This window comes from Bos grunniens, chromosome 2 (genome assembly GCF_055505025.1).
Source record: "Bos grunniens cultivar Pamir isolate PY7600 chromosome 2, Bosgru_T2T1.0, whole genome shotgun sequence".
NCBI lineage: Eukaryota > Metazoa > Chordata > Mammalia > Artiodactyla > Bovidae > Bos > Bos grunniens.
Genome location: NC_141166.1, coordinates 114,221,582 through 114,235,325, shown reverse-complemented (window position 1 = coordinate 114,235,325; position 13,744 = coordinate 114,221,582). Strand labels below are relative to the sequence as shown.

Here is a 13,744-nt window from a genome sequence, read left to right as displayed (position 1 = left end):
AGAAATTTGATTTTAAAAAGTTCCCGAGATCCCGGGTCAGCGTAGCCATGGCGACTCGTGTCCTTTGTGCCTGTGTGCGCAGGGCACCTGTGTTCCCACGGCCTTCGCGCCACTGCCCAGGCTCCCCACGCTAGCCGTGGCCCGGCCGCTCAGCACTACCCTCTTTGCCGCGGAGACCCGGACGAGGCCTGGGGCTCCGCTGCCGGCCTTGGTGCTCGCGCAGGTTCCAGGCACAGTTACACAGCTGTGCCGCCAGTATAGCGACGCACCACCTTTGACATTGGAGGGAATCAAGGACCGTGTTCTTTACGTCTTGAAACTATGACAAGATTGACCCAGAAAAGCTTTCAGTAAATTCCCATTTTATGAAAGACCTGGGCTTAGACAGTTTGGACCAAGTGGAGATTATCATGGCCATGGAGGATGAATTTGGGTTTGAAATTCCTGATATAGATGCGGAGAAGTTAATGTGCCCACAAGAAATTGTAGATTACATTGCAGATAAGAAAGATGTATGTGAATAAAATATCAGACCCCTTTTCCTCACTGAGAGAAGGCTCAGAAGATGCTGGCGAGTGTCTGGCAGTGAGAACACATTTCTGCATCATTGCTGACTTTGAGAGTAATTCTGTTTAGACTTGTATTTAAATTGTCTTAAGTGTTTTTGCCCTTTGAAAATAAATCTGTAAAACCAAAAAAAAAGTTCCTGATAGCATTTTCATTTCATTTTTATCATATCACCTTCATAACTTCACTTTGGGCTTGGCTCAAAGCCTATTTTGATACCACTCCAGGGGAGCATTCTGTATCTGCTTTCTTACACAGATAGTAGAGTTGCTTTCATGCTTTGGCAAGCAACCAAGAAGGAAGAACCTGTCATCAGGGGCCTGTGTCTGTGGCCTGCAGGGAGGGCCCATGGGGCCCATCCAGTGCGGTCTCTTGCCTCAGGAGGGTGGAAAAGAGGGATAAATATGATATGTTCAATTTCTTTGGTCCTTCTGGTCTGCATGCAAATTGCCATTTTTTTCTGGTGAAATAAACCATCTTGGTTGCCTTAAGAGTATAAGGAGTAGAACAAATCTTCATTTAATTTTCAATCACATGTTCCTAGTCCTGTTGGTATTGTTTTATAAAACTTTACTCTCTAGATCATAAGTATAAACTGTTTGAGGAAGGTTATTTGCAGGTTATCTCATCCATCCTGTGTGGATTTTATCGTGAGAAAATGACTTTACAGGAGGGTATGCTAGTTGTCTACCACAGGGCATTCTTTCTTTATAGTTTAAATAGAGAATGGCTGGGCACTCAGCTGCAGACAGACTATCAGGCAGACTCTGCAGCTAGGTGGGGGTCATGTGACTAAGTTCTTGTCAGAGGAATGTGAATGAATGCCTTAAGACCTTGGAAACCGCTCCCCTCAGGAGCTCCTTTCCTCCCAGAAAACCCACTGTTAATCATGCAAACAAAGACAGCACCTTAGTGGACAGCAGAGCAGAGGTATGGCAGGAACCTGCATCTCTGAAGGACCCTGGTGAGCAGAGCACACAGGCCCTGACTGCTTCCCTTGGGACTGGTACGTGAAGGAGAAATAAACTACTGTTCTTTAAGCTACTGTATTCGAGCTACCATATTTCTTTTGTAGCAGCTGGCTTTTTACCTAGGCACATATAGACATTGCCTGGTCTTGTCTCCGTTATACCTTCTTTGAAATTTATACCTTCTGTTCTGTGTTATGAGCACAGATTTATTGGGTGGAAAGAGCTTCGAATCCAATCTGGATCAGGCACCACTGTTACTGCTTCAGCGTTGCCTTCTGTAAATTACTCCTCCTCTCTTCCATTCTTCACATGTATAATGAAGATCATAGGTTAACTGGCCTAGTGTAAAAGGACTAAAGAGAGTTCCAGATACATAATAACCACACAATCAATGTAAATACCATATAGTTACCTTTACTGCTGCTGCCAAGTTGCCTCAGTCGTGTCCGACTCTGTGCGACCCCATAGACGGCAGCCCACCAAGCTCCCCCGTCCCTGGGATTCTCCCGGCAAGAACACTGGAGTGGGTTGCCATTTCCTTCTCCAATGCGTGAAAGTGAAGTCACTCAGTTGTGTCTGACCCTCAGCGACCCCATGGACTGCAGCCTAGCAGGCTCCTCCATCCATGGGATTCTCCAGGCATGAGTATTGGAGTAGGGTGCCATTGCCTTCTCCTTACCTTTAACATCACCCCAAAGTGTAACCACTCTTAAATAGGCCTTATGAACCACACACAAGAAGACTATAGAGCGTGTATTTCTTAAATACCTGTCCTGTAGAAGAAATATTAATTCTTTATTGTTGCTAAAGAATATTCTGAAAGAGGAAATAGTTGCATTGAGTGATGAATGTGGATATTTTGCTAATAGCATGCCAGGACCTCATCTAAATCATGGAATTCCGAGGCTGAAAATGTTATTTCAGAACATCTTGCTTAACTTACCTATCCTATAAATAAGAAGTAAATGAGGAGCAGAAAGATTAAATAATGCTTACCATAATTACAAGTCATAAAATAATAAACTGTCGCAAAGATTATAAATTCTATATTTGGAAGTTGAAATTTTCACACAGAAATTGGTTATTACATTTTCAGAATAGCCACAGAATCCCATTCAACACAATGTAAACTGAACTACCATAGGGGGTTTTGGACAGCAAGGGGAAAAGAAAGGCTAAGGAGACCCAGACATCTCCAGCTGGCGGTTGAGGTCACTGACGATCTGCCCACGGCCTGTTGCTCTCTCATTATTACTCTTTTTATAAAGACACAGGAAAGTTAAATCCCTTAACCAAGTAACACAGCTCATTATTTGTCCAAAAAAAATTGTAATTTTTAAACCAGTACAGTAGAGCATTATTTGCATTGAATGACCCAGTTTGGCCTTAATGAATAGTAACAAGTTTGGGGCGGAGGGGTAGAATGGAAATTCTGCTGGCCTGAATCACACAAACACCAAAGGTTTCAGCAGTCCGCGATTTTCCCATTAATCCACCTAGGATATCCATGAGCATTTTCTAAAAATAAATAAACGACTGGGGATGCATAGAGATAATAGAATATGCAACAGACCCTTGTGGTGCCTCTGTTTCTTCACCTTATCCTCTCTCCTTCAAATTATTATTACCATGAGAATCATAAAGGAGTATTCATCCTAAAGAAGTGAAGACTGTGGAAATTTGGAGAAAAAACAACTTGAAAAGTATCCTACTTGGGACTTCCCCTGGTCGTCCAGTGATGAAGACTCAGCACTTTCACTTCAGAGAGCACGTTTCCATCCCTGGTTAGGGAACTAGGTCCTACGTGCCACTCAGCACATATATAAATTTTCATCCAGCTGTACAGTCAAGACTTGAGTACTATATCTAAGTTATACCTCACTTTTAGAAAGAAAAGAAATTCCCCCCTCCATTAAATGATTGCTTGGTACAGCCCTTATACCCAAAGAGTTACTGGCAATGTTGAGTCTTTGTACAGTACTTATAAACTTTATAAATTTTTAAAGATGTTGGTTAGTAATGATACCAGTATATAAACTATAGACAAAAAAATTGTTAATGCTTAAGATGGACACAGTCACAGTTGAATGGGATGTATCTCAGAAACTATGATAAAAGACTCATTCTTATAGATGAGAAGGTAAATTATTTTCTGTGGTCCAAAGAATTGAAATCTATATCAGCTGTAATAAGATTCCATTGTAACAGCAAAAACAATTGGAAACAATTTAAATATTCATCCATATAGGAAAATGCTGAAATGAATTCTAAAACATCCATAGAAAAGAATACCTTCAGCCATTAAAAAGAATAAAGTAATCTATATGAGCAGCATAGAAAGATTTTTTATTCATTTTGCTTTGTGAAAAAGTAAGTGGCAGAGTGATATATATAGTATGGTCACAGAGGTAACCTTTGGTTAACTGTTTAGTATGTATTCTTGCAAAGTTATCATTGTACTTACATATATGTATACATCTGCATATCATGTTGTTCAGTTGCTAAGTCATGTCCGACACTTTGCAACATCTACGTATGGTTTTACATAACTGGGATTACAGTTGTTAGGCAGTTTTCACCCAAATAACTGAATTAATGTTTTAAAGGCAGTGGATGAATAAAAATGCATCTAGAATTACATCATATCTGAGAACTTTCATTTATTCCTTTAAGCCAAGACGAGGAGAAGGAAAAGTATGCAGCCGTCAAAACAAGCAGGGCACGAGCATCCCAGGCAGAATAGGAGCAAATTCAGAGGTTGGGAGGCAGGAAAGGACCTGGAGTTGGGAGAAACAGAGGCCGGAGTGGCTGAAGTGTAGTGAGTAAAAGGTTCTTGCTTATGCAGGACCTTCCACGCATGAGAAAGTTCTGACATCTTATTCTGACTTAGATAAAAGTCAGATTGGCTCTTAGATTAAAGAGTTTTAAACTATACAGATCTACAATCTGGTTTATATTTTCAAAAGTCACCTAGAATCTTGACCCATCTGCCATCATTCCCAAAGAGATCCTGGGGTAGGAAAGGGGAATGTCGGAGGTTAGAGAGTGGCACCCAGCATGTGTTACTGACCAGGAGAAGAATACTGTGAGCCATGTATGTGACTTAGATTTTTCCAACTGCCACATTTTTAAATAAACAGTGCATTTTGATATAGTATTTTGTATAACCCAATATATCCAGTTTTATCATTTTAATATCTAATCAACCTAAAAATTGTAAGTCACTTTCAATTTTTTTCATACTAAGTTTTCAAAATTTGGAGTGTATTTTATACCTACAACACTTCAGCTTAAACTGGACGCATTTCCAGTGCCCAGCAGCCACATGTGCCTTAGTGGCTGCTCTAGTGGACAGTGAAGGTCTTGGGCTTTACCCTTCCTCCTCAGGAATTTAGCCTGAACTCTTTATCTCCAACTGATTTCAACAGAGCGCATAGAAACCCACTGTGCTTAGACTGGCTGTGTTTTCATTTAAGGCTGAATGTAAAAAAGTATATGATAAATCCTTATTCCTGCTTTTTTTTTTTTAAGAAAAGAGGGTGAGGGGGCTCACTGACTTTAGAGCAGGACACAGGAGAGATCAGTTATAGAAGGTACCAGTGAGATTGACTCTTGACTTGAACTAAGAAGAAATGGAAAGCTGCAGCTTGATTTGATCTGCTTATTGGAAGAATTCACAAGACACATTGATGGAATGGATGAGAGGTGGGAAGTGAAGAATTGAGAATGATTCCTAGGTTTTTATCCTGAGCAAGTAGATGCGTGATGGTGCCACTTACTGAGATGGGAAAGACCTGTGAGAGGCGCCGGTATGGGATGTATGTAAGGGTGGAAATTGAGAATCTTTTGAATGTAGGTGATACTGCCCAACTTTAAGATTTACTATAAACCTACAATAATCAAAACAGGGTGATACTGGTGAAAGAATAGACAAATAGATTAATGAAACAGAGAGCCCAGAAATAAACCCACATGAGATACAGTCAACCGACCACTTACAAAGGAAAAAGGAACAACAGCAAAGATTTTCAACAAATCTTTCAAATGGTGTTGGAACCACTGACATCCACATACCAAAAAAAAGGGATCCTGACATAGACTTTATCCCCGTCACAAAAAATAACTCAAAGTGGATTACAGACCTTAATGTAAAATGCAAAACTATAAAAATCCTAGAAGATAACATAGGAGAGAAAATCTGCATCACCTTAGGTATGGTGACGATATTTTAGATACAACACTGAAGATGGCAATACATCAATGAGCTGGACTGCATTCAAATTCAAAAATGATGCTCTGTAAGAGACACTGTCGAGAGAATGAAAAAACAAGCCACAGACTGGGAGAAAATACTTGCAGAAGATATATCTGGTAAAGAACTGCTACCCAAAATACATTAATACAAAGAACTCTTAAAACTCAACAATAAGAAACAACCCAACTTTAAAATGTTTTAAACATAGGTGCAAGGGACTTCCCTTTCAGTTCAGTAGTTAAGACTCTGTGCTTCCAATGCAGGGGGCCTGGGTTCAGTCCCTGGTCAGGGAACTAGATCCCACATGCCACAAGTAGAGTTCACATGTGTGTGCTGTGTGCTTATTGCTCAGTCTTGTCCGACTCTTTGCAACCCCATAGACTGTAGCCTACCAGGCTCCTCTGTCCATAGGATTCTCCAGGCAAGAATACTGGAGTGGGTTGCCATTTCCTTCTCCAACGGATGTTCCCAACCCAGGGAACATCCCAGGGAATCAAACCCAGGTCTCCTGCATTGCAGGCATTCTTTTTACTGACTGAGCTAGGAGGGGAGATTTCACATGCCATAACTAAGGATCCTGCAGGCCACGACTAAGATCCAGTGCAGTCAAATAAATAGTTTTTAAAATGTAGGTTCAAGATGGCTAGATCTGAAGCTGGCCACTACCTATGTCTGAAGCTCAGAAGAAAGTCTGAAGCGCAGATACAAAAATTTATCAATAAAATCATCACTATATGGATGGCATGTAAAACCTGAGGATTAGAATAGATCACCAGGCTAGAAAGAGAAAGAGCCCAAGAATGAGCCTCGCCAGAGCTCAAGGAGAGAAGCAGCTAATGAGGTTAAAAAAAAAAAAAAAAAGCGGGGGGGAGGGGGGGAGTATGGACGGAGCATCGAGGAGAAGCAAATTCCAGAAAGCAAATGTTGGTTGACAAGCTCTGTTTCATTTGAAGCAAGTCGGGATTACTCTTTTGAGAAGTTTTTCCATAAAGGAAACAAGAAAAATGGGGTAGAGACTGGAAGGAGATGTTCAGGCATAAGGGTTTTTTGGTTGGTTGGTAGGTTCTTTGGTTTTGTGTGATGGGAAATACTAGAGCATGTCTGGGTGTTGATAGGTATGTTCCTGGATAGAATGAGAGTTTAAGGCTGGTGAGGAAAGAGACAGAAGAGGATAGAGGTGTAGTTTTAAGAGGGTATGGGGTGGGTGGGTTCGATCTGGGGAGCCCAGATGGAGGGACTGGCCTTTGGTAGACACAAGAATGCTTCTTACACTGGCAGAGAAGAGAAGACAGTGAGAGCCTGAGGAGAGACGTGGTTTGTTTTCCAGTGATGTTTGGATCACAGCCATGACAGAGGGTGTGTGAAGAGAGTAGGTTTGAAGGGTTAGTAGAAGCTTTTCCACAGCCCTCTTCAACTTGCCCCTTTGATTTGTTTTGTTTTTAACCAAGTTTCCATTGGCTACAACAGACTCCTGTAAGCCTTCATTCATTAATCCTTTATCTATTGGGTCGTGGCGGGGTGGAGGAGCGCTTGGGGTTCGAGTCAACTGATTCCAGTTTCAGCAGGGACAGGGCACCAGCTGAGTGTCAGTCCTGGGGAGGGCATCTTCTTCCCCTTGTGCGCCTGCTCTTGTAACCTTTTTCCAGGGAATAGGAAATACCAGCATTTAAGGTCGTCTCTCAGGAAGCTCTTTGTTTTATCTTTCTATTTTTGTGGGAAGATTCCTTAGTTCTTCCTCTCGTGAGGCCTGCCCAATCTGAGTAGTTTCTGTTTAGAGTAACTACCCTTTGCAAAAGTTTCAGTCTCAGTAGAGAATAGCAGTCATGCCTGCTGCTATCAACGATATAAATGGAGTTATGGGTGTGTGCGTGTGTATACAGTTCATAGTCTTTCATTTCAGTCCTTTGAAATCTCATGACAGTGAAGACCAGAGAGCACCCCTCGGACTCTTGTGACTCTTGCCTGAGTGGATTAACTAAGCCTGTTTACTAATATCTTTCGGCCCTCTCTGAAGACCCTCATCTTTAGAATTCACTGCTCTCTCTGCTTTGAACAAAGCCTTCAGTTTGCAGCCCTTCTGATCACAGCGTGAGAGCAAGCATATTTGCTTTGGTCAAATTTTTTAAGTGATTTCAGCCATTTGGCTTATTGTATTTGTATCATTTGGGGCTGAATTCCAGGGACCTCTGGGACATCATTCCTTTTTTACTTGAAAATAGATGTAATGAAGAATTGTGTTAGATTTGGCCAAGTTTTATTTCCAAGCAATGAGCCTGTCCTGTGGCTTAACTCCTCCGAAGGCATGTCTGATGTCTGGTTTCACTAAGGTCTTTACCCAATTTAAACAGGGTAGCAAATGAAACATAGATTTCCTTTCTTATGCATGCCTTGAATAGTGATGGCCAGCTAAAGCCCTGGAACCAATGTCTCACCTTGCACCTGCGAATGCCTTTAAATATCATAAACACTGTTGATTACTTACCCATAACCTTCTCACACCCCTTTTTCCTTGCAAAAAAAAATCTCAGTTTTGTTCAACAGAGTGTAAGGGTCTCCAGCTCCAGGAAGTACATTATTACTGGTTTAAATTCATCATGTAATCTCTCTTCTCCTTTGCCAGGACAGGGATAAGCAGATGACCCAGGTCTGACCTGTGAAGTGTAGAAAGGTCTAGGGAGGGGGCTTGGCAGAACTTTGGGGGGAAATTCCTCCCTGATGTAAAGAGGAAGACAAGACATTGCTCCCCTCTTTTCCCTCCTGCTATGAGGGACTTGGAGTGAATTTCTCTGTACATCATTCCTTTGTTATTTGAAAATAGATTTAGTAAAGAACTGTGTTTGGAATTGTGGGAAAGGAAAGCCAAGAAAGACATGGACAAAGGAGGGTCCATGACTATTAACCAATCCTGGGTCAGCCTCCTTCCAGATTCTTGTTTTTTATAAGAATCAAATGCTCTCATTGTTTAAACTGCTTCTAATTGAGTATTCTGTTACTTGCAGCTAAAAGCCTCTGGATACACCTGACTTCACAGAACTTTCTTTGCTCAAGAGCATCTATAGCACTCTCTATCCTGACTCAATAAAAACAATTCCCCATCTTCTAGTTGGCTGTTAAACCATGGTTTCTTAGTAGCTTGTTAAATATAGTTAAAGATCCAAGAGAATTATAACAGCAAAGTGTTTTAATTCTTCTGATTTTCTAGTGTACTTTGGCTAAGTGGAATAATATAAATAAAATTATTTTTCATTAACTGAAACTACACTAAATATAGAAGAGAGAATGCCAGTGTTCTCAAATAGCCATTTTAGAGTTTTCTTCATGAAAGTGTTTTTCAACCTTTCTGGTTCAGAATGTGAACTCTTAATTGAGTCAGCCTTTGGGAATTATTGGAAACCAACCATAAACAGCTTCTGCTATTGCCTAAGGCAGTTACTAGGGGTTTTCTTTTATTATTGTTGCTATGAAAGCTCACCTGTCTTATTAAAAACCCCAAATAGTCTTCATCCTTTATGGCTTGGCATTTTAAATTTTATTTGTCCATAACTTCAGCACTTCATTCACTTTTACTACTAGAAACTTATATTTGTTCTGTATTTAATATTTTTATCACAGTTTTCTCCTTTCCAACTCCTCTCCAATCATATCTTTACACCTTGTATCCCTGGAAATGTGGCCAAATCTCAGTTTGATAACTACTGGGTCAAACGGAAGATGATAATATTGTCATTTGTAATTAACTACTAAAAGTACATCTTCAGTTTACCAGGTTTTCTGTTCTTTCTTATCTTTACCTGAGAATACAATTAAGGTGTTTGGGTTAAAACCAGCTCCAGGAAATCCCTGACATTTTGTAGTAATCAAAAACAGTCATAAAGTAACATTTTCTCAGAGCCTAAAATAAACCATGCAACAGGCCTCGGCCTCCTGGAATAAGCACCACTTTCTCTTCATTCTAAGTTTCAGCTTTTTTGTTGGTCAAGGCAGATTTGGTTACTGATGGTAGGTACAAGCTTATTTGCTAACTAAATGAATTAGGGTGGAGGAGCGGGGAGGGGAGGGAAGACTGAGAAAAAGAACAGTGACTGAGTTAGGACATAAGCACTTCCAGTCAACTCTGTCGGTGCAGAATTTGTAGGCCAAGGCACATTTCCACAAGTGATTTATGGAATTTATTTTCAAATTCCACATAGAGTGCTAATTACATGAAGCAAGATGAATAATTTATCTTCTGCATCACTGGAGCAATGACTGTAAACTTGTTCATTAAATCCAGCTATCAGGTATGAGCCAGGCTTGTGCCAACTAGTAAAGACTATCACCCACTTGAAACATAAGCCCATGGAGGAGGGGTTTTCAAGTTGTCTTGATTTTATCCACAGGACTTTAATTTATGGAGGTGACTGAATGACAACATGGAGAGGCTAATCATAATACCACTGAAAGAGGACTGTGATTACTTACCTTTCCCAAGAGAAGAAAGCTCACCATACCATGTAGGGCCTCACAGGGAAGCACCAGGTTTGGTCAGGAGACAGAAGCAGCAAAGGGAAAACGTGGCCCAGACCTCTACTGTTTTCTCCAGGAAGATGTCAACAATGGTGGCCATTGATCTGGCCCTGTGATAAATGGATGCCAAGTATGTATGTTTGTTTAGTTGCTCAGTCATGTCCAACTCTTTGACCCTTTCGACTATAGCCCGCCAGGCTCCTCAGACCATGGGATTCTCGAGGCAAGAATACTGGAGTGGGTTGCCATGCCTTCCTCCAGGGGATCTTCCTCACCCAGGGATTGAACCCATGTCTCCTGTGTCTCCTGCACTGCAGGCAGCTTCTTTACCCACTGGGTCATCGGGGAAGCCCAGTGGATGCCAAGTAGACAAATATAGAATCTAAGAAAGCACAGAGGAAGAATCGACAGGATCCGTGAGTCTCAGTCCTCTTACGTGAAAACACAGCTTAGAAACTATATTGCATACAGACAAACATATGGAAAACCAACCACATAGTTATTTCCAGTTTTTAATTATAGAAATGTTCAGTAAAGAATTTGGTCTCACCCAAAGAGAGGTCTGCCCTTTGTCCTCAGCTTCTGGGATTAATCTGTGTCCTATCTGAAAGGACTGTCTTTGAGTAGGGCCCAGGATGGACACACTGGATACAGCATGGGACTGGCGTTTCCAGAAAGACCAGTCAGGTAATTTAGGATGGGGCTTATGTCACACAGCGTCAACCTATGGGCTGAGTTCAACCATATGGGCCCTCATTCATGCCTACATAATGAAACCCCAATGAAAACTCTGGACACTGATGCTCAGGTGAGCTTCCCCTGTAGCCAGAACTCCATACGTACATGGAGATGCCTGCAGGGAAAGGCATCCTAACTCCATGGACAGGATAAGGGAAGCTGCACATCTGGAACCCTCCCACACTCTGCCCGCTGCCTCTCCTCCTTTGATTTTAATTTGTCTCCTTTTCCTGAAGTAAACCATTGCTATGAACATAAGAGCCCCTCTAGTGCATTATCTGGAGAAGGCAATGGCAACCCACTCCAGTACTCTTGCCTTGAAAATCCCATGGACAGAGGAGTCTGGTAGGCTGCAGTCCATGGGGTCGCTAAAAGTCGGACACGACTGAGTGACTTCACTTTCACTTTTCACTTTCATGCATTGGAGAAGGCAATGGCAACCCACTCCAGTGTTCTTGCCTGGAGAATCCCAGGGACAGGGGAGCCTGGTGGGCTGCCGTCTATGGGATCGCACGAGTCGGACACGACTCAAGCGACTTAGCAGCAGCAGCAGTGCATTATCAGATTGGAAGCTTCCCTGGTGACTCAGATGGCAAAAAACTTGCCTGCAATGTGGGAGACCTGGGTTCGATCCCTGGGTCAGGAAGATCACCTGGAGGAGAAAACGGCAACCCACTCCAGTATTCTCGCCTGGAGAATCCCATGGACAGAGGAGCCTGGTGGGCTACAGTCCATGGGGTTGCAAAGTGTTGGACACAACTGAGCAACTAACACTTTCATTTTCTTTCTAGTGAATTATGAAACTTGAGGCTGATTTTGGGAATCACTCTCCCCAAACATGCAGTTGGTATCAGATGGGAAGGGCAGTCCTGGGAACTGTGCCCTCAAACGTTGCAGTTTGTCTGACTCCAGGCAAACAGTATACACATGCATTGTACATTAAAAAAAGTAAAGAAGATATTCATTTAAAAATGGAAGGTTTTCCTCCCTTCTCTGGCTTCACTACTTCCAGTTCCCTAGGGGATCCACTTTGTTTCTTTCTGGTTTATCTTTCTAGACATTTTCTGCACAAATATAAACATATACACACTTTATATATGTGTGGCACTAGTGGTAAAGAATCCACCGGCCAATGCACAAGAAACAGGAGATGCAAGGTTCAATCCCTGAATTTGGAAGATCCCCTGGAGGAGAAAATGGCACCCTACTCCAGTATTCTTGCCTGGAAAATTCCAGGGGCAGAGGAACCTGGTAGGCTACAGTCCATGGGACCACAAAGAGTTGGACATGACTGAGCACACACACACTTGATTATTCTTTTAATCATAAATGAAATTGTGCTCTACAGCCCATTCTGAAATTCCCTTTTATCCCTTCTATTTCATGAGTAGCCTTTGTGTCGGCACAGCTGACCTGCCCCTGGGCTTCTGGATGGCTGAGTGGTGTTTACGTGGCTGTGACATCATAAGAAGGGAACCGAGTGTCAGGGTTCTTGTGAGATCACGTGATTTCACATATGTAGGAGCTCTTAGAATAAATAGTACTAACACAAAACAGGCAAGCATTCCATGTGTTATTATTTATTTAGCCTGCCCTCTATTGTGTACATTGCTATATCTAATTTTCTCATTATTTCTAACAAGGCCACAGTGAATTTCCTTGAGCTTGTACTTATACATTCACATCTGGGATAAATTTCTAGGAATGGAATTGGTATGCCAAAGGGTATATGCATTTCACATTTTGCTAGGTGTTTTCAAATTGCTGTCTAAAATGGTTGTACCAATTTACATTCCTACCCCTGGCCTGTGATTTGCCTGAAATTCCCCTTACTCCCATTAACTGAGCATTATCTAACTTTTTAGTCTTTAGCAACCTGATAGGCTTTTAAAAATATCATCTCCTTGCAGTTTAGTTTGCATTTTTTAATTATTGTGAGGCTGGGCATCTTTTCAAATATATTTATGCATTTACTTTATACTTATAGTACTTTTTCTTCCAGCTGGTTAATTTATGTGCTTTAATTTTTTCATTGATTTAAGCAAACTTTCCATACCATTTGAACTATCTTGAATAAGAATCAAGCAAAATGAAAAGATACCAAGATAATCTCCCAGCCAGAATTTCCACGCCATCATGACTTCCACTATGGTTTTAAACTTCCTTTAAAAAAAGAAAAAGAAAAAAAAAAGCTAAGCTAAATGTAAAACAATAAACTGGAAAAAAGTACTTATTTCCTCTGGTTGATTGAAGGGCTTTTGTTTGTTTATTCCTTTCAACTAAATAGAACTCATTCCTTTTAATCCAGCTTATATCCATTTCTCCAGCATAGAAACCAACCCACCAAGAACTGAATCTTTTTAATTTAAGTCAACCTAATAAATAAATACTCTGTTATTTCTCACCCAACATAAAAGGTGGTAGAGAACAAAGAACAAACTGTATAAGACTGAATTACTTTTTAAAAAACAGGTTGACTTGTATGTTGTTCTAAAGATATATATACATATATTTGGCCTTGCCACACAGCATGTGGGATTTTAGTTCTCCAACCAGGTATCAAACCTGGGCCCCCTGCATTGGAAGTGCAGAGTCTTAACCACTGGACTGCCAGGAAGTCCCAAAATATATATTCTGGATTTTCAAATGAATTTCACATTTTTCAAAGAACATTTGAATCAACTCCTCAGGAATTTGATCTCTCCAA

The 13,744-nt window shown here is 41.2% G+C and overlaps 1 pseudogene; it reads left to right on the top strand.

Annotated features, from left to right (window-relative positions):
- The first annotated feature begins 32 nt into the window (after positions 1-32).
- Positions 33-702, top strand: LOC147378570 (acyl carrier protein, mitochondrial pseudogene; annotated as a pseudogene).
- The last annotated feature ends 13,042 nt before the right edge of the window (positions 703-13,744 follow it).